Below are 27367 nucleotides of genomic sequence, written 5' to 3'. Positions count from 1 at the left end.
GCGGAATGCTACGTGATACCACGTACTTATACGTTTGTGACTATTACAGCGCCATCTATCACAAAGCGAAAATAGTGGTCCAACTAAAACATGCATATTTCTTTACGTACTACACGAATATGTAATAAAATGGGGGTTCGTATTTTAAAAAAACGCAGTTGATATCCGTTTGACCTATGGCAGCGGCATCTAGCGGGCCACCCATAGCGCCAGCGCATCTGGTTTCCCCATTCAAGCTAGACGAGTTTCGTTCTTTGTAGTTTTCACGGCACTTGGAAGCGGTGATAAACACCTGTAAACGTTATATCTGTGTCGTTCGATTTTTTTATGATATTTCGCCACCTCCTGCACAGCTATCGTGGCTAAGTGCGGAAAAGGCAGAGATTTCCACACACGCTGTCTCCTCGTCGTCTTATCAGTGTCCTGTCCGTTATATGTCTCCTCTACCTTAACAATCTTGTCTTAACAACACAGCAGAAACGCTCGTTCCCATAGGGTAAACCCCTTATGCCTCTATCACTCACCCGCTTTTTGGAGCCCTTTTCAGTAGCAGGAACTTGAATCTTGAATAACTGCACTTATTATTTCGGAGAACTGAATAACAGCTCCAGTTTCAAAAGACAGTTAATGACGTTTCTAGTAAACCAGTGATAATATCTCCCTTTGTTCATATATGTGCTCATTACTTCATTATAGCTAAGTATCCTTCTTTCCTTTAACATCTTCCCCATTTCCAAAAGCTCTTAGCTGATGCAATGTACACTAAATTTTTTCTCATTCAGAACTCACTGTTCCGACACATGTCACTTTTGCACACCTATAATTACATTTTGTTTCTGCTAGTATCATTATTATAATTATTATTACTATTATTAGTCGCAAAGCTCCCAGAGTGGAAGACGCTAAGTAAAGATGGTTCATTTTCGGTTCTTCTTGTTCTTCTGCTTCTTTTTATTTGCCCATCAGTTTTTCATTGTTTGCTAGAATTTAGCTCTTCTTTCTTCGCTCCATTTTGTTCCGGTTCTTTGGGCTTTTGTCTCTGATTTAACCTCCTACTTTTCTACTTTTACTCTAAAATTTTTCTTTAAGTCTATTTCTTCTTTCGTGATTTTGGCTAATTCCAAGTCTTTTTTAACATTTTGGATCAATTCTCCTCCATTAGCGAGGGAATCTACGTATTTTATTATTCTTTTTCTATTCTTTTTGTTAGTCTGTGCTCGGGAAGCCTCATTAGGTGGCCATAGAATTTGAGGCGTCTTTTCCTCATGTCTGTCACTATGTTTCTTCAATTTTGGACGTTTCCTGTGGTCTATATCCATTCTCGGTCCATCTTGGCCCCAAAATTTTCCTAATTATTTTTCTTTCTTCTCTTCTTAGATTTTCTATATCAGTTTTCCTGTTTAGTGCCAAGGTTGGTGGTTTAATTACTGTATTGTAATGTCTAATTTTGGCATTTAAAGATAAACATTTTTTATTATAGAGCTTTTGGTATTCTTTCTTCTTGCGCATATTTTTAAGAGATAATTTATCCTAGATATTTAAAGTGTGATACATTGTTAATTTCTCCATATTTGGTTTGTAATTTGAAAATTTCTAAATTTGTTGTTGTAAACGCTGTCTTTTCAAATTATATCTGCAGGCCGACTTTCTCTGCGCATTCTTTTAGAGTTTCTGTCTGTTTTATAGCCATTTCGTAAGAATGAGCCATTATTGTGAGATCGTCCGCATAGGCTAAGTAAGGGATTCGTAGGTTTTTTTTTTTTTGTGGTTTTCAATGAAATTTCCGGCCGAAGTGACCGTGCGGTTCTAGGCGCTGCAGTCTGGAACCGCGAGACCGCTACGGTCGCAGGTTCGAATCCTGCCTCGGGCATGGATGTGTGTGATGTCCTTAGGTTAATTAGGTTTAAGTAGTTCTAAGTTCTAGGGGACTAATGACCTCAGAAGTTGAGTCCCATAGTGCTCAGACCCATTTTGAACCTAATGAAATTGGTTTCCAGAAATTCCCTTCTTCAAGTTTCTTTTCCCATTCTTCGATGACTCTATCTAGAACTAAAATGAACAACAAAGGCGATAACCCCTCACCTAGTCTAACCCAGATTTTTCTCGAATGATTTGGAAAGTTTTCCCATAAAATTCACCTTGTTAATGTTTGCTGAATAATTTTCTGTATTTTTCGACCCAATCCTTTTTCTTCAAGAATTCTAAATAGTGTGCATCTGTGGATTGAGTCATAAACCTTTTTGAAAGAATTCTAAATAGTGTGCGTCTGTGGATTGAGTCATAGACCTTTTTGAAGTCGACAAAGACATATACTGTAGGCTAGTCTCGCATCTTCCTTATTCTTGTGATTAATTTTAGGTTTAAAATTTTCTCTGGGCACGATCTGTTTAGCCTGAAACCAGCTTGGAAATCGGAGATTTTGGGTTCAAACAGTTGCTGTGCTCTTTCAAGAATACAAACTAATAATATCTTATGTGTGACAGGGAGTAGAGAACTTTCTCTGTAATTATTCACATCATGTTTGTCCCCTTTTTTATGTAATGTGTATATTAAAGCTCACTTTCGGGGATTTCTTCAGTGGCCCATGTATTTTGAATGATTCTTACTAGCTCCTTTCTTGAATTAGGCCCTAGACTTTTGAGAAATTCGGCTACAATTCCATCCTCCCCAGAGGCTTTGTTATTTTTTTAGTTTCTTTGTGTGTTTGATAATTTATTCTTCTGTTGGCAGTGCAGAATCTTTTTGTTGCTGGGCTTTGGTGTTTGATATTGGGAGGGTTTCTGTTGGTTCTTTACAGTTTAGTAGTTTTTCAAAATATTCGGCTAGTACTGCACAATTTTCTTCATCTCTTAGTCTTAAATTCCCATCTGGTTTTCGGAAGCAAACATTTTGAGGGTTATACCCTTTAATTTGATTTGCGAAGGTTTTGTAGAATCCATGAGTATTATACTTTTAAAAAAAGTTTCTACTGATTCTAGTTGCTGGGTTACATATTTTCTCTTGTCTGATAATTTTATTCGAAACCTTCCGTGTTTCTAGAAAGTTTTGGTGAATCACCTCATTCTTATTTGAGCTTTATTTGGTGAAGACTTTTTTGCGTAGTTCAACTGCCTTTTCACATTCTATATTCCACCACGGACGTTTGGGTTTCTTCTGTAACGGTATATGTTCCTTGTCTTGAATTATTCCCAGTTATTATTATTATTTATTGTTATTGTTGTTGTTAGCACCAGCAGCAACAGTTGTTATTGCAGTTGCAATAGCAGAAAATAAATAAAGATTAAAAAAGTCAAACACTACCGCATACAGAACTCGAAGAGAAAAAATTCATCTAGACTGCCGCAGCTAGGGACATAGTGAAACGGGGAAGTTCTAGTGAAAAAGAAGGGTACAGAGCTGCTGTTGGATAGAAGTGCTTTCAATCCAAGGGCGAACGTTAGTATTGCTGCTAAAAATGAAGTAACAGACTGAATAGAAAAATTCACCAATTCTGAATGACTTATCTTCCACGATAATCCATCTCAAATATCTTTTAGAAACATGTGATATTCTAGTTTAAGTATTTGAACAAAACACGCATAATACATAAGGAATATGAACAGTAACAGCTTCAGTCACAATTTGTTCGTGTTTCGTTGAATGATGTTCGGGTATAAATCCTTTTAGTACATTACTTACGTCTGCTCTTGACTTCTTCAGTTCTTTCCACAAAGATATTAAATTTACAATACAGCATGAGGACAACAACAGCATACATTTCCTGGATCTTAGACTCACCAATCTCCATCAAAACCGTAAGTTCACCATATACAAAAAAACACACATACACAGGTGTAGCGATAGACAACTCATCATGCCATACCGTCACACACAAACTTAACAGCGTTTAAGATCATGTTGCAGGGATTACAACATTTAACTTATAAGAGAACAGCCTTAATACAGAACTGAACGCAGGCAGAGTATTGCCATAAACAATGGGCACAAAACGGCCAAAATAACTGATGATTTAAATACATAAATACAGGGGAATAAGACAGCAAATTGCCACACTGAGAAAGAAGTGGAAATATTTGCCGGCATCCTATACTTAGGTCCCATTTCGTAAAAAATTGCCAATCTATTTAAAGAAATTAAGGTAAAAATTGCTTTGGCAAATAATAACGTTTCGTCACTTACTAGTCCACAACCTAAAAACAGACACCCAAAAATTTATCAACAGTGAAGTACATAAATTGTCAAGCTCCAGTTCTCCTGCCTACTATGTAAGTAAAACATGCAGAAATTTCAAGACCCGTTTCCAAAAACACATGAATGCTTTAGACTTACCAGTTCGACAAATCAGTCAATGGATAGCATACGTTGGCAGCTAAACACATTATCAACAGGATAGGAAACAATTTGGCAGTACTACACAATGAAGAAAATGCTAAGACCATAAATCTGTTGGAACAGCTAGAAATAAAGTTTCAAGTAACTGGAAAGCTTGAATCCTTGTTAATTAAACGGATTCGTTGGCCATAGTTATTTTAGTATTTTAAAGACATATTTTAAATTCATTTCCGTTCATGCCAATCTATTTAAAATTCTAATATCTGACACTATATAATAACTTTCAGCTTTGGTCATCTCTTAATAAACTGCATCTGTGAAGTGTTTTCAACGGCGTAAATAAATGTGCACCTTGAGTGACTTCATATGTGAATTCATAACGGATAAAGTATCGTCTGCGAGCATTAAAAGTTAAAAAGTTCTTCCTGAATTTTTCGATAAGTTCTTCACAGTTTTTCGTAATATTTTTCTTCATTTGTGTCACGAGTCACGAAACCTAACACCTAATCTTGTGACAACAGAAATATAGAATTCGCATCACCTTACTCATGAGGAGAAGTAATAACGTATTAAAACGATTTGCATCTGATGATGGGCTCACATGGTCCGAAATGCGTCATGTGATTCAACAAAATACGAAGTAACAGTAACTGAAGACGTTATAAGTCATACTCCCACTGTACTGAATAAGTCACGTTCATAACTAAAAAATATGAATAAAACTAAACACGTAATGCAGCTTTAAAAAGCAATATAAAGAGTGACAGTCAGGCATGAGGTTATGGCGCCTGCGCATGAAACGACTGTCGTTTACTACCTTTTATGGCACAGTTATCCAGTGAAAGTCACACACGTTTGTCTAATTCCTGCCAGAAATGATCTCACGTTTATGCTGTGACGCATGCATTATACAGGTTGATTTTTTGCACCGTGTACAAACTGCAGGGATTGATCGATGAGAGGATATAAAACAAGACAGGTCAAATGAACTTAAGTCCGGAAATGCATGGTTTCCATGCTAGAGACCATTTATTCGATCATACTTTGTTACAGACACTGCGGTTTAGTACGCGCTTTGTCATGTAGCCACAGTTAAGCATGCATGGTTTTCTCCTAGAGTGTGTTACTATTCCTCATACGTCATGCCGTAGAACCCTCTCCTGTCATAGTAATTGGTAATTTTGTCTCCGAGTTACTTCTCGTGCTGACTCACCTTGTAGTGGACGCGATATGATGTTGTACACAATGGTTCCGCATTCGAATCGACAATTTGCCGACATGGGATTTACTTACAGAAAGACAAATGGTAACGGGCGGCGGCAGCAAGGTCGTATCAGGGGACCTAATCCCGCCGGAAACAACCACAGGATTCAGTGTTCGTTACAGTATTTCACCGTTTGTCTGAGACAGCGTCGTTTCAGAAAGCAGGAAATCATGAAGGGCGTATCCGACATGTTCGGACACAGGACCGGAGAAAAATGTGTTTAACACTGTGCACGGCGACCGCTGTGTCAGTACCAGGCAGTTGGCCCGCCAGTGTAGGGTAAGTCATATGACCGCGTGGAACCTTCTCCATGACAATTGTTACTATCCCTGTCACTTACAGCGTATGCAGGGCTTACTAGCGACAGAGTTTCCACATCGGTAGCGGTTTTGTCACTGGTTCCCACATCAGGCAACCACGGTTCCGGGATTTGTGTCATCCATCCATTTATATATGAGGCCACCTTTACGTGGAGTTATCTCTTCAACTTTCATAACAGTCATCTGCGGGATAGAATGAAGAATCCGCTTGGTATGGTGACAGCGAATCATCAGCATCAGTGCAGCCGGAATATTTGGGCCGGAATAATAGGCGACCGTATTTTGGGACCAGTCTTCCTTCTACGTCTCCTAACAGGCCAGAACTGTCGGCGTTTCTTGTGTGTCACTTTGCGTCCCCTGCTGGAAGAAACGCCATTGATGATTCGAAGGGTTATGTGGCTGCTACACGATGGTGCTGCCGGCCGCGGTGACCGAGCGGTTCTAGACGTTTCAGTGCGTAACCGCGCGACTGCTGCGGTCGCAGGTTCGAATCCTGCCTCGGACATGGATGTGTGTGATGTCCATAGGTTAGTTAGATTTAAGTAGTTCTAATTTCTAGGGGACTGATTACCTCAGATGTTAAAGCCCATAGTGCTCAGTGTTATTTGAACCATTTGAACGATGGTGCTCCAGCCCACTTCGCCGTTACCGTGCGGACGCATCTCAGTCTTATCTCCCTTGGTCGATGGATCGGACGGGGGGGGGGGGGGGGGGGGGAGGTCCAGTTGCATGGCCTGTTAGTTCACCGTATCTCAACCTGTGCGATTTCTGGTTATGGAGTCACTTCAAAAGTATCGTGCATGCAGAGCCCATTCCAAATGTGGAGACAATGGAGTAGCGTATTCAAGCTGCGTTTGACACAGTTCGGATGCAGCCTGACCTATGTGAGACAGAACATGATGTGGGGCGTACACGCATGGGTTCAGGCTCGTGGAAACCATTTTCAACACGTACTGTAACTGTGGCTGCTTAGTACAGCGTGTATTAGACCGCAGTCTCTGGAACAATGTGTGATTGAATAAATGGTCTCGAGGACGGAAATCATGCACATTTTTATTCCGTATCCTCTCATACATCAATCCCTAGAGTTTATACGCGGAGGAAAAATCATACCGAAGTTTAATATATTTCGAGAATGACTTAGTTTATAACATACTGATATTGTCCAACATTGTGGTACTCGGCCAAAGACTGAAATCATTACTATATAGTCGAATAAACGGTCTATACAGTCAAATGGCAGAACTTCCGTTTAAAACGTATTAGGCGACTGTGCCCCAACCACGGTAAAATTATCAAATCTATTCCCTAGGGTGACATACACCAACAAAAAGAAAGCAAAATTTCATCTATATCAGCTCTATCCATAGCAGTGGTTTCCAACCTGGGGGTAATTACCCCCTGAGGGGTAAAATAAAATTTTCTGAGGGGTAAAACTAAATTATTTGATTCTGTTTCAGTCAAGGAACTAAATTATTTTTAAAAGCTCATTACTATTATAACAATTTGGTAAGACTCTGATATTGATTACGTAAGTTATCATTAATTACTTTTTTCAGTTAGTAGCATTAATGCGGTGGCGGTAACAGGTTCCTCACAGAGTCCACCCACTACATACATACCGGGTGATCAAAAAGTCAGTATAATTTTGAAAACTGAATAAATCACGGAATAATGTAGATAGAGAGGTATAAATTGACACACATGTTTGGAATGACATGGGGTTTTATTATAACCAAAAAAATACAAAAGTTCAAAAAATGTCCGACAGATGGCGCTTCATCTGATCAGAGTAGCAATAATTAGCATAACAAATAAGGCAAAAGCAAAGATGATGTTCTTTACAGGAAATGATCAATATGTCCACCATCATTCCTCAACAATAGCTGTAGTCGAGGAATAATGTTGTGAACAGCACTGTAAAGCATGTCCGGAGTTACGGTGAAGCGTTGGCGTCGAATGTTGTCTTTCAGCATCCCTAGAGATGTCGATCGATCACGATACACTTGCGACTTCAGGTAACCCCAAAGCCAATAATCGCACGGACTGAGATCTGGGAACCTGGGAGGCCAAGTGGCGGCTGAGCACACGATCATCACCAAACGACACGCGTCTAGCAATATGGGGTGGAGCGCCAACCTGCATAAACATCGTACGTTCCAGCAGGTGTTTATCAGCCAGGCTGGGGATGATGCGATTCTGTAACATATCGGCGTACCTCTCACCTGTCACGGTAGCAGTTTCAAAGCCAGAATCACGCATTTTCTCGAAGAAAAAAGGCCCGTTAACGGTAGATGTGGTAAATCCAACCCATACCGTGACTTTCTCGTCGTGCAATGGAGTTTCCACGACAGTTCTAGGATTTTCGGTAGCCCAAATTCTACAGTTGTGGGCGTTGACAGACCCTCGGAGCGTGAAATGAGCTTCGTCGGTCCACAACATGTTACTCAACCAATCGTCATCTTCCGCCATCTTTTGAAACGCCCACACCGCAAATGCCCTCCGCTTCACTAAATCGCCGGGTAATAGTGCATGATGCTGATGGATTTTGTACGGACAGCATCGGAGGGTACGCCTAAGTGCCAACCAAACAGTAGTGTATGGAATGCCGGTGCGACGTGCGACTGCACGAGCGCTGACTTCCCCGTGCATAGACGAACCCGCTACAGTCTCCATTTCTTCCTGAAGTGTCTCAGCAGCATTACGCCTTGTGCTCGGTCGACCACTACGGGGTCTATCGTCTAAACAACCCGTGGCTTCGAACTTCGAAATCATTCTCGTCACAGCTGCATTTGTCAACGGACCTTTACCCGTTCGAATACCCTTCCTTTGGCGATTGGATCGTAACGCTGAACTAGCACATTCCCCATTCTGATAATACAGCTTCACTAAAAGCGCCTTTTCAGGTAACGCCAACATGCTGCGGCTGCTGGCTCATCTGATTCTCTCTCTCATTACAGCTCCTTTCATACACGATTGTCATTCGCAGTCACTGACGTTCTGCTGTTCAGCGCCATCTGTCGGACATTCTGTAAACTATGTTTTTCTTCGGTTCTAATAAAACCCCATGTCATTCCAAGCATGTGTGTCAAGTTTTACCTCTCTATCTACATTATTCTGTGGTTTATTAAGTTTTCAAATTTATACTGACTTTTTGACCACCCGGTATATTGTACTTTGTCCCATACATGACTGATGATAAAAGTTAGACATATACGTAACAAATGCTAAATATCTGTGGAAAACATCTTCTCCAGGCTGTAGACATTACCCACAATAGTCCAGAAAATGCTTCATTACTCACTTCGAAACAGATAAATGAATTAATTGACATCATGACACAGCAGTGACTACTTAAGGGCTACTATAATGCTGTACACACTATTATTATTACTATTCGTGGCTGTGGTTAGAAACAAAGCATTAACAGTCTGAAGTCTTCCAATTTTTACAAGTTCAGAAGTAAGGAGTGCAGCAATCAAATGATTTACGATTAGTAAGTATAATCAACACATTTTAACTTGGTTTAGTTTAAATGGCGTTGCAGTGTGCCGGTCAAGCAAATGCCGCAATGTGGAAGAGTAACGCAGCGAAGTTTGTTTTGTAACATGTGTGGTAGTTCCTTTCCTATCTGAGAAAAAGTTGCGGGTAGCACTTGCGATGCATCTCGAATTACCGCGTCATTCATTCTAAAACACGCGCACAAACTAAATGTCATTCAGCTTTCATCATTTAAAGATTAAAACTGTTCCCAGAAAAGTCTTTCATTCTACAGTTCAGTTAGGTGCTAATGTTGGTAGTTGCACTCGGGGGTAACGGTCTAAAAAATGTTGGGAACCATTGATCTGTACCCTGTGCCCGACTGAGAACTTTTGCTGTTAGTACGACGTATCACATTCGCGTTCAATCAACGACGGTAAAAATACTCGTGTTGACACGTAAGACCCCAGAACAGAGAGGATGCCTACATCAGTCGAGTGAAATTCAGCGGCAAATACCTCTGCGGTACGTCACACTGCTAGGTAGCCACAACGCAGCGGGGGGTCATTGGAAGCGCTCTCCGTAATCGCTGACGTCCTTGAGGTCTGCTTCGTAGGACGCCGACCGAGCGCCGTACGCGGAAGGCCGGAGAGAAAGCTGGCTGGCCCGCCCACACGCGAGCGTGGCGCCAGGCCATTCATCGGCGACTCCCCATGACGCGCGCCGTCCCCAGAAAAACGATTTCTTTTCGCCGAAAAGTAAGGCTGCAGTCCGATAGACGGTGACTGGAGTGCACGACCAGGCAGCTGCTGGGCTGGGGTTCACGGACAGTGGCGGCCGATTTCTCTTCCGGTGTGACGTCTGCTGCGCTTCTGAGCGCCCGCCGCTGCCGTTGCGTCACGGGAATACCCGCCCGTATTCGGGTAACCGACTGACTGACTGCATCACTGGATAAGGTGCCCAGAGGTTCATTGGCACCGTACATCTCCTCCTAAACCACTGGATCGATTTCTATCAGACTTGGTAAATGCATCACTCACTATCTGGAAACAAGCAATGTGGGACTGAGAACCACGTACAGTAGCTCCCGTGAGGGCGGGCGTGGGAGTGAAAACAGTGGCGGCTGCTGTGTCCTGTAACTTCACCCCTACCTCGTCCAACCCTGGTAGCTGAGTGGCCGAGGGCCGGTATGCCTGCCAGCCTGGATGTAGTTTTTAGGAACAAAACGTGGTCAGCGTGACGGAATGTCATACCTTACGACCCCGGTTCGATTCCTGGCTGGGTCGGAGATTTTCTCTGCTCAGAGACTGGGTCCAGTGTTGTCCTTATCTTCATCATTTCATCCCCATCGACACGCAAGTCGCCGAAGTGGCGTCAACTCGAAAGACTTGCACCAGGCGAACTGTCTACCCGACGGGAGGCCCTAGCCACACCGCATTTCCATACACCTTCCTCAAGTTAGTATTTTCCACACATTCCTTTCGTCGTTGACACCACCAGCAAACTTCTCATTTCTTATCGTATTTGTCCATTTGAATAAGAGCACAAGAGCAAATGAATACCCCAACTTTTAATACCTTGCCGGTTTATTGGTCATTTTTCTTTAAATGCTGTTAAACGTAATATAGATGCGGTAATGCGAGATATACGGCACTCCTATCTACCGTGCTACGGCTCATCTAGACTCCGTGAAACATGGGTTGGCTTGTTTTGAGGGAGGACACCAGACAGCGAGGTCATCGGATTAGGGAAGGATGGGGAGGGAAGTCGGCAGTGCCCTTTCAAAGGAACCATCCCAGCATTTGCCTGGAGCGATTTAGGGAAATCACAGAAAATCTAAATCAGGATGGCCGGACTCAGAATTGAACCGTCGTCCTCCCGAATGCGAGTCCAGTGTGATAAGCACTGCGCTACCTCGCTCGGTCGTGAAACATGTATTAGGGTCTCGAGCACATCTTCAGTTGTGCACGTTTTACGAAGCTTTTGCGCATGCACAGCTGGCATGACGTACTTGTGTTATGGGTCAAGAACATACAGCTTTGATGAACAACGAGAACGGTTCGTGGCGTGCACAGGTCGACCTTACCATTCAGCTCCAAGTTCACGTCAGTGTCAGTAGGCGGTAGCACACTGCGGCAGGCGTTTATCTCCATTCGTTTGGCAGTTGGCATACAACCAATCAGATGGTAGCACACGCCTCAGATATGCCAATTCACTAACTATACAGTAAAATCCTACGTTATTATTGTTACTACTATTATTATTGGCAGTGGCTACAGCTGTACGAATTTCTTCATAATCATAATAGTTACACAGCATCTGCCATTTCACACTTTCAAGTCCACCTGAATCAAAAAATTTGTGAACATCTAAAATACACTCCTGGAAATGGAAAAAAGAACACATTGACACCGGTGTGTCAGACCCACCATACTTGCTCCGGACACTGCGAGAGGGCTGTACAAGCAATGATCACACGCACGGCACAGCGGACACACCAGGAACCGCGGTGTTGGCCGTCGAATGGCGCTAGCTGCGCAGCATTTGTGCACCGCCGCCGTCAGTGTCAGCCAGTTTGCCGTGGCATACGGAGCTCCATCGCAGTCTTTAACACTGGTAGCATGCCGCGACAGTGTGGACGTGAACCGTATGTGCAGTTGACGGACTTTGAGCGAGGGCGTATAGTGGGCATGCGGGAGGCCGGGTGGACGTACCGCCGAATTGCTCAACACGTGGGGCGTGAGGTCTCCACAGTACATCGATGTTGTCGCCAGTGGTCGGCGGAAGGTGCACGTGCCCGTCGACCTGGGACCGGACCGCAGCGACGCACGGATGCACGCCAAGACCGTAGGATCCTACGCAGTGCCGTAGGGGACCGCACCGCCACTTCCCAGCAAATTAGGGACACTGTTGCTCCTGGGGTATCGGCGAGGACCATTCGCAACCGTCTCCATGAAGCTGGGCTACGGTCCCGCACACCGTTAGGCCGTCTTCCGCTCACGCCCCAACATCGTGCAGCCCGCCTCCAGTGGTGTCGCGACAGGCGTGAATGGAGGGACGAATGGAGACGTGTCGTCTTCAGCGATGAGAGTCGCTTCTGCCTTGGTGCCAATGATGGTCGTATGCGTGTTTGGTGCCGTGCAGGTGAGCGCCACAATCAGGACTGCATACGACCGAGGCACACAGGGCCAACACCCGGCATCATGGTGTGGGGAGCGATCTCCTACACTGGCCGTACACCACTGGTGATCGTCGAGGGGACACTGAATAGTGCACGGTACATCCAAACCGTCATCGAACCCATCCTTCTACCATTCCTAGACCGGCAAGGGAACTTGCTGTTCCAACAGGACAATGCACGTCCGCGTGTATCCCGTGCCACCCAACGTGCTCTAGAAGGTGTAAGTCAACTACCCTGGCCAGCAAGATCTCCGGATCTGTCCCCCATTGAGCATGTTTCGGACTGGATGAAGCGTCGTCTCACGCGGTCTGCACGTCCAGCACGAACGCTGGTCCAACTGAGGCGCCAGGTGGAAATGGCATGGTAAGCCGTTCCACAGGACTACATCCAGCATCTCTACGATCGTCTCCATGGGAGAATAGCAGCCTGCATTGCTGCGAAAGGTGGATATACACTGTACTAGTGCCGACATTGTGCATGCTCTGTTGCCTGTGTCTATGTGCCTGTGGTTCTGTCAGTGTGATCGTGTGATGTATCTGACCCCAGGAATGTGTCAATAAAGTTTCCCCTTCCTGGGACAATGAATTTACGGTGTTCTTATTTCAATTTCCAGGAGTGTATATGCTGGTGAACCACCACTGAAAGAAAAGAAATTACGTAGAAGCACATCACCGTCCGGTCCAATTTCAACCAAATTTTGAATATGAATGACGAATATAATAGAGGAAATCTCAAGAGCAAAAATCATACTGTACGCAGTCAACATGGCGATGGTTCGCATGGCTCTGAGCACTATGGGACGTAACATCTGAGGTCATCAGTCCCCTAGAACTTAGAACTACTTAAACCTAACTAACCTAAGGACATTACACACATCCATGCCCGAGGCAGGATTCGAACCTGCGACCGTAGCGGTCGCACGGTTCCAGACTGAAGCGCCTAGAACCACGCAGCCACAACGGCCGGCCATGGCGATGGGATCAGCAGTATGAATGGATGTGCAGAAGGCACTAAAAAAACCGGGAGACTGGGCAAAGGAAACAACTTAAAAGTAAACCAAGGGAATTCAGTTCAAATGACATTCGGGTCACACTTCGTATTAATTCGCTGAAAGTCAGAGAGTACAGCAGAAGTGATATCTGACATTACCCACAGAAGTGTTATAGCCCCTCTTCTGTTCCTAATCTATATATACGATTTAATTGACAATCTGAGCAGTCCTCTTAGATTCTGTGCTGGTGATGCTGTTACTTACCGTCTAGTAAAGGTATCAAAAGAACGAAACCAATTGAAAAATGATGCAGACAAGATACCTGTATGCTGCGAAAAGTGACACTTGACTCTAAATAATGAAACGTGTAAGATTGCCCGTATGAGAACTAAAAGAAATCCGCTAAATTTCGGTTACGCGACAAATCACACAACTCTAAAGGCTGTCAAATTAAGTACTTATGGATTTCAGTTACTAACAACTTAAATTGGAACAATCCCATAGATAATGTTGTGGGGAAGACGAACCAAAAACTGCGTTTTCTTGGCAGGACACTTAGAAGATACAAAAGGTCTACTAAAGTACTGCAGTGCGACGTGGGATCCGCATCAGATAGGATCAATGGAGGATATAAAAAAATGTTCGAAGATGGGCAGTCCGTTTTATATTACCATAAAACACGGGAGAAAGTGTCACGGATGCGACACGCGAGCTACGGTGGTAATAATTAAAACAAAGGCGTTTTTCATTCCGACGAGATCTTTTCACGAAATTTCGATCTCTAAATTTCTCCTCCGAAAGCGAAAATATTTTTGACGTCCACCTTCATAGGGAAAAATGATTATTTTAGTAAAATAAGAGAAAACAGAGCTCAAATGAAAAATTTAAGTGTACTTTATTTTCATGCGCTATTCGAGAGTGGGTCAGTAGAGAAATATTGTGAAGATGGTTCGATGAACGCTATGCTAGGCGATTGAGTGTGAACTGTTAAACAGCCATGCAGATATAAATGTAGGAAGGAAGGAAAAATGTTACCTAAAGAGAATATAGCTCCATACCATAAAGCACTATAAACAATATGGAAATATAAATACCTGGGGATTACACTGCAGACAACAACATGTTTCGATATTCATGTTCAGAAGAAAAAATGACGTTATTGAAAGTAGCTGCCATACGGGGACAATATCGGCGCTACGCAAAGAATTGAAAAAGTCAAAACGATGTTCACGAAACGAAAACTTGGAGTGGTAGTAACCAGCGCCATCCTGACTTACACGTGTACTTACGAAAGAGACTTTTTTCATAAAGGACAACAGATTTCGACATTGACTACCTTCCACTGGACCATGTCAGGAACCGATTAACATCATAGACCGGAAGAAGGAGATGGAATTCTACAACACAACCAGCTACATTGGATAGCAGCTGGATCTGAGAACATGGGAAGTAGAGATATGTAATAACAAAACTCGCAGTACATTGCTTTCACTGTGAGCCGACTGAAGAGCGTAAACGTTTGCTACGTTGACAAGGATGTGAAAAGTACCACATAATAACGGACGAGGAGAGGACGAAAACTATGATACGCTATAGCGAAGACTAAAACTTGTGATACTTGTATAAATTTGTAGATTAGCTCTCAATCTGACCGCACTTTTTTCAGAAACAATAAAATATTCATGAATCAATGTTAATATATTTTTATTGACATTTTGTGGGGTAGCATACCTCTACTACCGTTTGAAGAGGAGCAAGTGTGTTGTAAAGACAGCGACAGAGGTAAAGCCTGAAGCAATTTCCACCAAACTTGGTACACTTGCCACCCGTCCTCTGGAAAAAATTTCTGGAACAATAAGAAATCCGTATCACCACCGCGGCTGAGGGAGGGAGTGACAAGATGTGACACAAAAGGTAAGATATGAGAGCGTGGAGCAATTTCAACCAAATGTGGTATATGCATGACTCATTATTTGTTTAAAAATACTGTGTAAGTATGGTTGGAGTTAGAGATGAGAAGGAGTGAAGTCTAAAAATGTTCGAAAACGACTTTTTAGTAGGTCTTTCATGAATTTCATTAATCCGAAATATTTTAAGAGTATTTGTATTGTTAGAGGTCCAGCAACGTCCCGAGAATGAGCACTGCAGCGAGTTTCGACTTTTTAGTTAAACCCAGACCCTTGCGATGAAAATTTTTTTTTAAATTATAGAAAGAAAGAATGTGAATGGACATGAAGATTTGGGAAGAAGTACTGAACGTATTGCAAATGTAAGAAAGTCCAAGTTGACACCATACAAGTTGAACCATTACCCGCAACCTTCTTGCGTTCTCTTAGCAAGAAAAAATTACAGGTCTTCTCAGGATTCAGATAAAACTACGAGGCTAATTTCACTACAGATACAAGTGAAATTACCGTGACACATGTGTACGTGGCCGAAGATGCTAGTATTCTGTTACAAATTTTGCTCTTAACAGCTCGTATTAGTAACACGGCAGATATTTACTAATGTCTTGAGATGTGTCCTGTAACATCACCCCTTCCTCGTCCGACCCTGGTAGCTGAGTGGCCGAGAGCCGGTATGCCTGCCAGCCTGGATGTAGTTTTTAGGAAAAAAAAAAATTGGTCAACGTGACGGAATGTCATACCTTACGACCCGGGTTCGATTCCTGGCTGGGTCTGAGATTTTCTCCGCTCGGGGACTGGGTGCAGTGTTGTCCTTCTCTTCATCATTTCATCCCCATCGACGCGCAAGTAGCCGAAGTGGCGTCAACTCGAAAGACCTGCACCAGGCGAACGGTCTATCCGACGGGAGGCCCTAGTCTCACGATATTTCCATACACCTTCCTCAAGTTAGTATTTTCCACACATTCCTTTCGTCGTTGATACCACCAACAAACTTCTCATTTCTTATCGTATTTGTCCATTCAGTTGTCAGCATTCTTCTGTAATCCCGCATTTCAAACGCTTCGATTCCTTTCTTTTCAGGTTTTCCTACAATCCTCATTCCCTTCCACACAATGCTGTCCTCCAGACGTACAGTCACTGTAATTCCTACGTCAAAATAAGGCCTATATTTGACTGTTATTGTCTGCAGCTTATATCCTTCTTGTTTCGTCCAACATATGTTATTTAGCTTCTTCCGTTGCAGGATTACAGCACTTCGTCAACTTCTTGACTCCCATTTTAATGCTAAGTTTCTCGCTGATCTCATTTCTGAGGCTCCTCATTATTTTTGTCTTTCTTTGGTTCACTCTCTGAATCAGCCCATAGTCTGCGTTCAATAGACATTTTTCTCGTACCCTATAGATCCTGCACTTATTTCGCGCTTTCATAGGAGGTAGCAGAGTCATTAGTTAATATTATCATTAACATATTTTCACAATGAATTTTAATCCACTATTGAAAATTTTGTTTATCTGATTCATTGGTTCTTCGGTATGCAGCTTGAACAGAAGAGGAGAATGAATTTATTCTTCTGTTATGTCATTTTTAATCCGAGAGTATGTTTCTTGGTCTTCGAATCTTATTGTTGCCTCCTCGCTCTTGTAGGTACTGTTTATTCCTCCTTTCTCCCAATAGTTTTTTAGTATGTGTTTGAGCATTTTGAACATCTTGCACCACTTACAGTGTCGAACATTTCTTCTAGGTCAACAAATTATATGAAGATGTTTCGGCTTTTCTTAAGTCTTGTTTCCCATACGAAGCGCAACCACATTAGTCTCCCTCTCTGTCACCTTTACCTTTCCTCAAGCCAAACCGATCTTCACGTAACAGATTCTTATTTCTTTTTCTGTCTGTATGTTATTCTGGTGCATTATGCTTTATCACACTGATTTTAAAAATCAATGAGTTTCGTGTAGCATAACACAGGAAACCAATTCAGTTCTGATTTTACAATTGTCCTCTCTCACTGGTCCACAAAAATTTCCCAATTTTTGACACTGACAGTGTTCCAGAGGAGCTTGGTTCAAATCAGTGTCCAGCTATCCGTATACACCATTTATGATGTTTCCCTAAATTTCTTTAGGCGAATATTGGCAAAGACTGCAACCGATTACTTCTCGCTTTCTCTTCCAATTACCCAGTGTTTAATAACGTCGTCATCAACGGGTACGTAGAACTGCGATCTCTTTCTTTCTTTCTTTTTCTCTCTCTTTCTCTCTCTGTCTCGCTCCCTCTCTCTCCGTTGCTTCCTAAAGACCTGAGTCCGTTAGCGAGTAAGCCTCTCAAGCCACTTGAAGAAGCTACTTCTGCAAGTCTCTGAAGTGGAAAAACTTCCAGTAACTTGAATTCCACAAGTTTCATCATCTTCCGGAAGTGGTTTCTGTCAGTTAGTGCAAAAAGGTTTCTTTCAACTGTCTGTAATGACCTCCCGAACTTCTTGGTAACTTTGCCAAACGTGAAGAAGTTATTTGTTCACTACATTTTTGCGGCAGGTTTTAAGACAAACGATGCCGAGATGCGCAAAAATATTCACTAATTTTGGGCTTAATATGGGAAATATATTAATAAAAACTTTCTTGAAAACTTAAATATGTTCAGCTCTGTATCAATTTCTTCACCCAGAAACTTATTTGTTTCTTAATTTTTTTGTTTTTCATTACAGTTTTGTTTAATAACAACAGTATAACAACGATGTAGACTGATTTCAGTTTTAAACACGGTGTTATAAACTTCCACTTACCTTTCACGCAATACAACTGTTTTAGAAAGACTTCAGCACTTTCTAGCAGGAGGTTCCTGAAATTAGCTTTCTTAAGCGACTTGTAGAAGTAGATGTGCGCAAGTGTTTGTCCTTACATAAACACCTCAGCAAGTATTTGCAGAAGTCTCTTGTGGAAGTTACTTGCTGCTGGACACGCACCGTAATATTTTCTCCAGTATGCGCATAGGACTTGCAATTGTAATTTATCGCCACCCTTGAGAACGCTCGAATTATTGAAAGGAGGACCATCATTCCAACAGATCGCACAAAGAGTCTACTGTAGGTGCTGTGCCTGCGAATTGAATGCCGACGAGATGGCCTCAGGCTGGCAGTGTGGCGAGAAGGCTGTTTGCTTCCGCGCCAAAACAAGTACAAGAGTGTGGAGGTCACACATCTCCTTGATACTGATGATGGAATGGAGTTTCAAATAGAATGAAAGTTTAATCATTTAACGCCAGTTGTGTGATTAACATCTTCACAAATTTTGATAAATATCAGACTGGTGCTTCGTGGTGCAATACATTCCATTTCAGACACTGTATCTCCAAGCAAAACTTCTTTACCCCTTGTGTCTGACTACTGTATCTTCCAACAAAGAACCATTTCGCACGCAGGTACATGTGTGACTACTAAATTTGGCTACTGGATTACGCTAATCACATCATTCTCTTATTTAGTCGTGGGAATCATAGGGAACTTGGTGCTTTTTCAATAACAGTTGACACCCTGGGCAACTCATGGTGACTTAATGATACGTCCATCAACAGGCAACAGGTTTCATTGATATGAATCGAAAGACAGATCAGGTTTTCACAAAGAAAGGAGTCACGCAAGGAGTTGCCTTTATCCAGCACTGTTTGATATACAGGATGTCTCTAAATTACCGTTACGCACTTCCAGTGGTGACCGAGTACGTATAATTTTGAACAATATCTCCAATCCGGCAAAAAGATAACATTATTTTCAATGATTACTTTTGTTCTTGCTACTAAAAGCCTCTGTCTTTATTTTACCGAGGACATTTTTAAAATCGTATGCTTTTAGCTGTGTTGCACAAAAAAAAAAATGCGTCCTACAGCACACTTTCATAATATTTTTTAGTGAGTAGATCGTCAACATTTCTTAAAATACAAGTCCCCATATTAACCTATAGGTTCATCTTCTGTATTCCTAAAAAAAAGTCGTGCATACAGACATTTCCCCTTCAAAATGTCCCTAGTCAGTCCTAGCTACAAACCCACATAGCTTGTAGGCCTAATCATGAGGCAGAAAAACATTGTTTAGATGCACGACAGTTTCAGAGCAAAAAATTTGGGGGTTATTCTTGACTTTTACAAACGGACTAGCATTTCTGTAACGAGTTACTAAATACTGATGATCAGTTTATTACACATTACAACGAAAATAAGTTGCCATGTGGTTTTTATTTTGTGCAAAATACATATTTGGAGATGATGTTTCCCTCTGTGTAAATAATAAGGGTATCATTTAACAGTAAACGGTTAATTAGAACATCAACAGTCCCTGAAGATGAAATTATACGGCGAACACCGGATGATACAGAAATTTATGCAAGACTGGGATGGAGGGGGAGGAAATTCTAAAGTAGTCTTTTTTTATATAACTGAATCAGTGAGTTTGGAGACGAGTCATCCCCTAATAATATATTTTACAGGAGATACACCAGACTTACTATATGCCACATGAATTAGGCTTCTCTGCTCAATATCTACTCAATATATATTGCAGGTAGATTACTGCGATACTTAAAAGATATGTGTGAATCTTTGTATGTCCTAAATAAGTGATATATTGTTGTAATATTAATACGGTAATTGATGTTACTTTTCTGCTTTATTGTTATGAAATCGTATTCTCATTAATTTTTCCATTATTTAAACCTGCATATATTCAACTTAATTAGCAACAGGATTGGAAATAAATGTATAAAACACTCACAAACCACATATTTATTGATATATAAGTAACGTTAGTTTGACACAAAAAGTAAAAATATTATATAGAAAAATATTATAACTTCTGCAATATTCCCGATGGACATAGAAACATTAACAAAATGTTGGTGCTAGGTTTCCTCAGATGTGGAGGAGGAAAAAATAAAAATTATTATGTCTTCTATAGCGTGTTTTGAAAATAATTTATAGACTTCTAGCACATTCTTCGTGCCAAAATACATGTGTCCAATTTACCTTAATTTTATAGTTACGGTGAAAGTTTAAGATCACTGCATTCAAGGTAAATATCTACGACTAAATTTTGTGATCATTAATTAAAATTATTTTCTTGTAACACTGATAAAAGTCAATCTGCTGATGCACTCATTCTATTCTCGATAAAATTATGTTGCTGTAGGAACACGCTCATGTTTGCAGCTTATAGTCAATCAGCCTCAAACGTTTAACATACACTCCTGGAAATTGAAATAAGAACACCGTGAATTCATTGTCCCAGGAAGGGGAAACTTTATTGACACATTCCTGGGGTCAGATACATCACATGATCACACTGACAGAACCACAGGCACATAGACACAGGCAACAGAGCATGCACAATGTCGGCACTAGTACAGTGTATATCCACCTTTCGCAGCAATGCAGGCTGCTATTCTCCCATGGAGACGATCGTAGAGATGCTGGATGTAGTCCTGTGGAACGGCTTGCCATGCCATTTCCACCTGGCGCCTCAGTTGGACCAGCGTTCGTGCTGGACGTGCAGACCGCGTGAGACGACGCTTCATCCAGTCCCAAACATGCTCAATGGGGGACAGATCCGGAGATCTTGCTGGCCAGGTTAGTTGACTTACACCTTCTAGAGCACGTTGGGTGGCACGGGATACATGCGGACGTGCATTGTCCTGTTGGAACAGCAAGTTCCCTTGCCGGTCTAGGAATGGTAGAACGATGGGTTCGATGACGGTTTGGATGTACCGTGCACTATTCAGTGTCCCCTCGACGATCACCAGTGGTGTACGGCCAGTGTAGGAGATCGCTCCCCACACCATGATGCCGGGTGTTGGCCCTGTGTGCCTCGGTCGTATGCAGTCCTGATTGTGGCGCTCACCTGCACGGCGCCAAACACGCATACGACCATCATTGGCACCAAGGCAGAAGCGACTGTCATCGCTGAAGACGACACGTCTCCATTCGTCCCTCCATTCACGCCTGTCGCGACACCACTGGAGGCGGGCTGCACGATGTTGGGGCGTGAGCGGAAGACGGCCTAACGGTGTGCGGGACCGCAGCCCAGCTTCATGGAGACGGTTGCGAATGGTCCTCGCCGATACCCCAGAAGCAACAGTGTCCCTAATTTGCTGGGAAGTGGCGGTGCGGTCCCCTACGGCACTGCGTAGGATCCTACGGTCTTGGCGTGCATCCGTGTGTCGCTGCGGTCCGGTCCCAGGTCGACGGGCACGTGCACCTTCCGCCGACCACTGGCGACAACATCGATGTACTGTGGAGACCTCACGCCCCACGTGTTGAGCAATTCGGCGGTACGTCCACCCGGCCTCCCGCATGCCCACTATACGCCCTCGCTCAAAGTCCGTCAACTGCACATACGGTTCACGTCCACGCTGCCGCGGCATGCTACCAGTGTAAAGACTGCGATGGAGCTCCGTATGCCACGGCAAACTGGCTGACACTGACGGCGGCGGTGCACAAATGCTGCGCAGCTAGCGCCATTCGACGGCCAACACCGCGGTTCCTGGTGTGTCCGCTGTGCCGTGCGTGTGATCATTGCTTGTACAGCCCTCTCGCAGTGTCCGGAGCAAGTATGGTGGGTCTGACACACCGGTGTCAATGTGTTCTTTTTTCCATTTCCAGGAGTGTATGTATGTAGTACTGAGTCGTCTGATAAATGTTCTGTTGAATAATTGCTGAATGCTCAATTTAAGAGCGAGGCAAGGTGAAGCGGATGGTAACAGCCGTGAGGCTCTACCGAAAACGCATTTTCGGACAGAAGACGACGATGTAAATACAATCACTCATACCATTTCTTTAGTGTTTCTGAGACAGTATCCGTGGAGACTGCGAAGATTACAATATTTTGTAATGTCGGAGCAGGCTTCAGAATTCTACAATGAATAAATATCGATTCCAGGTGTCAGATGCCCACTCCCCTCCCTATGACCGCGAGTAAAACATTTCGCTTCACATATCTGGACGAAAGCCTGAACTAATTTAGAGGTCCACGCGTAGGTATTTACACAGGTTTCGTAAATAAGACGTGTAAATGGAACAGCTTGTACGATTTGTGACTTGTCGGTTTCGATGTTTTAGAGGGTAACGCTCCTTCGAAGTCGACGTCGATAAAGAGATTGCATGAGTTCTACGTCTACATTTACATGGATACTCTGCAAATCACATTCAAGTGCCTGGCAGAGGGATCATCGAACCACCTTCACAATTCGCTATTATTCCAACCTCGTATACCGCGCGGAAAGAATGAACACCCATATCTTTCCGTACGAGCTCTGATTTCCCTTATTTTATCGTGGTGATCGTTCCTCTCTATGTAGGTCGGTGTCAACAAAATAGTTTCGCATTCGGAGGAGAAAGTTGGTGATTGGAATTTCGTGAGAAGATTCCGTCGCAACGAAAAACGCGTTTCGTTTAACGATTTCCAGCCCAAATGCTGTGTCATTCCTGTAACACTCTCTCCCATATTTCGCGATAATACAAAACGTGTTGCCTTTCTTTGAACTTTTTCGATGTAGTCCGTCAGTCCTGTCTGGTAAGGATTCCACACCGCACAGCAGTATTCTAAAAGGGGACGGGCAAGCGTAGTGTAGGCAGTTTCCTTAGTAGGTCTTTTACATTTTGTAAGTGTCCTGCCAATAAAACGTAGTCTTTGGTTAGCCATCACCACAACATTTTCTATGTGTTCCTTCCAATTAAAGTTGTTCGTAATTGTAATACCTAGGTATTTAGTTTTACGGCTTTTAGATTTTATGGCTTATAGATTAGACTGATTTATCGTGCAACCGAAGTTTAACGAGATCCTTTTAGCACTCATGTGGATGACCTCACACTTTTCGCTATTTAGGATCAACTGCCACTTTTCACACCATTCAGGTATCTTTTCTAAATCGTTTTGCAGTTTGTTTTGATCTTCTGATGACTTTATTAGTCGATGAACGCCAGCGTCATCTGCAAACAACCGAAGATGGCTGCTCAGATTGTCTCCCAAATCGTTTATATAGATATGGAACAGCAAAGGGCCTATGGCATTACCTTGGGGAACGCCAGAAATCACTTCTGTTTTACTCGATGACTTCAATCACTACGAACTGTGACCTCTCTGACAGGAAATCACAAATCCAGTCACATAACTGAGACAATATTCCATAAGCACACAATTTCACTACGAGCCGCTTGTGTGGTACAGTGTCGAAAGCCTTCCGGAAATCGAGTTAAAGAAGAACATGGAGGAGGAGTCGACAGCCAGTATGTTCTCTGGGATGTGAAACACAGGCTGTTGCTGGTGCAGGCTGCATCACACGCTTTTCACTGCCAGCGCTTCTTCCTCATTGCCTTGTACAATGGCATAAGCGCTAATGTCGCGGTGACAGCTTTTATAAGTACTTGTCCACACTTCGTTATAGTTATGTCGTGCCTGTCTTCAATTGTCTTCAACGCCGTCGGTTGCTGTTTTGGTCCTCAGTCCTAAGGATAGCTTGATGCGGTTTTATATTTGTATCACCTGTCAGATGTTCTGTTCGTTTCAGACTAACTGCTGCGTCGCAGATCATCGCTTTCTGCCTTTTGCACCAGTACTTAGGACTGTCCCTGCCAGTCTTTCCAAGCAGCTTCAGGCATTGTGAGGAACACTTTTGTTGCCAGCAGCGTTTCCATTCACCGATGGGACTGAGCTCGGTTTCCATGAGATTCCTGGCTGTGATGAGAGTGGGATGTCTTGATATTAGCCTTTTTCGCTCCGCAGGGAGTACATCATCCATTATTGGAAGGCCGGCGTTATTAGCAATCTTCTGGTATTCACGCAGTAGCGCGCTCGTCTGGTATCAGGAAGTGGAATGCGGCTCAAGACAGGTAGCCAGTATGCGGGAGTAGACCGTATTGACGTAGTAACAATGCGCATGGCCACGTCAAGATGTACGTCTATCTTTTTTGTGTGTGGACTATGAAGCCAGACAGGCACTCAAAACTTTGCTGCTGAGTATACCAAACCGGTATACTGATACCCGGAGAGTGTCTGCTGACGATCCCCAACAAGAGCCGCAGAGTTTACGCAGAATGTCGTTTCTTGTTTTGAGCTTAGCAGACGTTCGTGTCATGTGCTCCCCAAAAGAAAGTGTTCTATGTAACGTGATCCCAAAGTATTTCGGGTGTCTATTATGATGAAACTTGCCTCCTTCAAAATAGACCTCGGGGGCTCTGGATGCCAATCTATTGGACAGATGAAAACATGAAACCTCTGTTTATTTGAGTCTGGCTGTTACCTCCATTTTCGGAAATAGTGGCAGATCAGATATGAAGATCAGAAGTTATGATTTCTTCAGTTCTTTCAAAAGTTTTGTATTGGGTATCTATTGCCAAGTCGTGTGTATAGCCATATTTTCTGTTCTGTGTTGGAGGTATATCGGATATATATACAGGGTGGTCCATTTATCGTGACCGGGCCAAATATCTCACGAAATAAGAGTCAAACGAAAAAACTACATAGAACGAAACTTGTCTAGCTTGAAGGGGGAAACCAAATGGCGCTATGGTTGTCCCGCTAGATGGCGCTGCCATAAGTCAAACGGATATCAACTGCGTTTTTTTAAATAGGAACCCCCATTTTTTATTACATATTCGTGTAGTACGTAAAGAAACATGCATGTTTTGGTTGGACCACTTTTTTCTCTTTGTGATAGACGGCACTGTAATAGTCACAAATGTATAAGTAAGTGGTATCACGTAACATTCTGCCAGTGCCAACGGTATTTGCTTCGTCATACATTACCCGTGTTAAAATGGACCGTTTACCAATTGCGGAAAAGGTCGACACCGTGCTGATGTATGGCTATTGCGATCAAAATGCCCAACGGGCGTGTGCTATGTGTGCTGCACAAGTATGTGCTATGTATCCCGGACATCATCCAAGTGTCCGGACCGTTCGCCGGATAGTTACGTTATTTAAGGAAACAGGAAGTGTTCAGTCATATGTGAAAAGTCAACCACGACCTACAACAAATGATGATGCCCAATCAGGAGTTTTAGCTGCTGTCGCGGCTAATCCGCACATCAGCAGCAGACAAACTGCGCGAGAATCAGGAATCTCAAAAACGTCGGTGTTGTGAATGCTACATCAACATCGATTGCACCCGTACCATATTTCTATGCACCAGGAATTGCATGGCGACGACTTTGAACGTTGTGTACAGTTCTGCCACTGGGCACAAGAAAAACTACGAGACGATGACAGATTTTTTGCACGCGTTCTATTTAGCGACGTAGCGTCATTCACCAACAGCGGTAATGTAAACCTGCATAATATGCACTACTGGGCAACGGAAAATCCACGATGGCTGCAACAAGTGGAACATCAGTGACCTTGGTGGATTAATGTATGGTGCGGCATTATGGGGGGAAGGATAATTGGCCCCCATTTTATCGATGGAAATCTAAATAGTGTAATGTATGCCGATTTCCTACGTAATGATCTACCGATGTTACTACAAGATGATTCACTGCATGACAGAATGGCGATGTACTTCCAACTAGATGGATGTCCGGCACATAGCTCGCGTGGGGTTCAAGCAGTATTGAATAGCATATTTCATGACAGATGGATTGATCGTCGAAGCACCATAGCATGGCCCGCACGTTCACCGGTTCTGATGTCCCCGGATTTTTTTCTGTGGGGAAAGTTGAGGGATATGTACTATCATGATCCACCGACAACGCCTGACAACATTGTCAATGCATGTGCGAACTTTACGGAAGGCGAACTACTCGCTGTTGAGAGGAATGTCGTTACACGTATTGCCAAATGCATTGACGGACATCATTTTGAGCATTTACTGCAGTAATGTGGTATTTATAGGTAATCACGCTGTAACAGTATGCGTTCCTAGAAATGATAAGTTCACAAAGGTACATGTATCACATTGGGACAACCGAAGTAAAATGTTCAAACGTACCTACGTTCTGTATTTTGATTAAAAAAACCTAACTGTTACCAACTGTTCGTCTAAAATTGTGAGCCATATGTTTGTGACTATTACAGCGCCATCTATCACAATGCGAAAGAAGTGGTCCAACTAAAACATTCATATTTCTTTACGTACTACACGAATATGTAATAAAAAATGGGGATCCTATTTGAAAAAAGAAACGCAGTTGATATCCGTTTGGCTTATGGCAGCGCCATCTAGCGGGACAATCATAGCGCCATCTGGTTTCCCCCTTCAAGCTAGACAAGTTTCGTTCTTTGTAGTTTCTTCATTTGACGCTTATTTCGTGAGATATTTGGCCCGGTCACGATCAATGGACCACCCTGTAGATTAAACAAGAGAGGAGGAACGACGGATCCCTATGGTAAGCGAATATTCAATACTTTTGGACAGCTAGTGTCTTTTTCTGTAGTTGCAGTAAATGTCCCTCCAGTTAACATGTTGTCAATTAGTTTTGTTGTCCGTTTGCTGAGGTAAGTTGCAGTAATTTATGAAGCAGCCCATGCCTCCAAACTGTGTCATATGCTACACTTAGATCGACGAAAGCACTTGTTGCTTTCTGCCACATTTGGTATGCTGCTTCATTAAATGTAGTTAAAGCTAAGACTTGATCAGCGCAGCGCCATCCTGGGCAGGATCCAGCTTGCTCTAGAGGAAGGTTCCGAGAGATTACTGGAATAATCCGATTGTATAGAATGGTTTCAAGGAACTTAAAAATAGTGCTCTATAATGCGACTGGGCGCTAGTTCTTAGGCCGGTCTGGTGAAGTGCTGGGCTCAAGTGTTGCTATGATTTTTGATTGCTTCGTTTTTTGTGTGACTGAACAAGATATCTTTGTCAGAGAAGAAATCCGCCAGCCACCTTTCTGCGTAGTTCCCACTATGCAGAAGAAATT

Source organism: Schistocerca americana, chromosome 8 (genome assembly GCF_021461395.2).
Source record: "Schistocerca americana isolate TAMUIC-IGC-003095 chromosome 8, iqSchAmer2.1, whole genome shotgun sequence".
NCBI classification, from domain to species: Eukaryota; Metazoa; Arthropoda; class Insecta; order Orthoptera; family Acrididae; genus Schistocerca; species Schistocerca americana.
Note: the sequence above shows the minus strand (reverse complement) of the source record.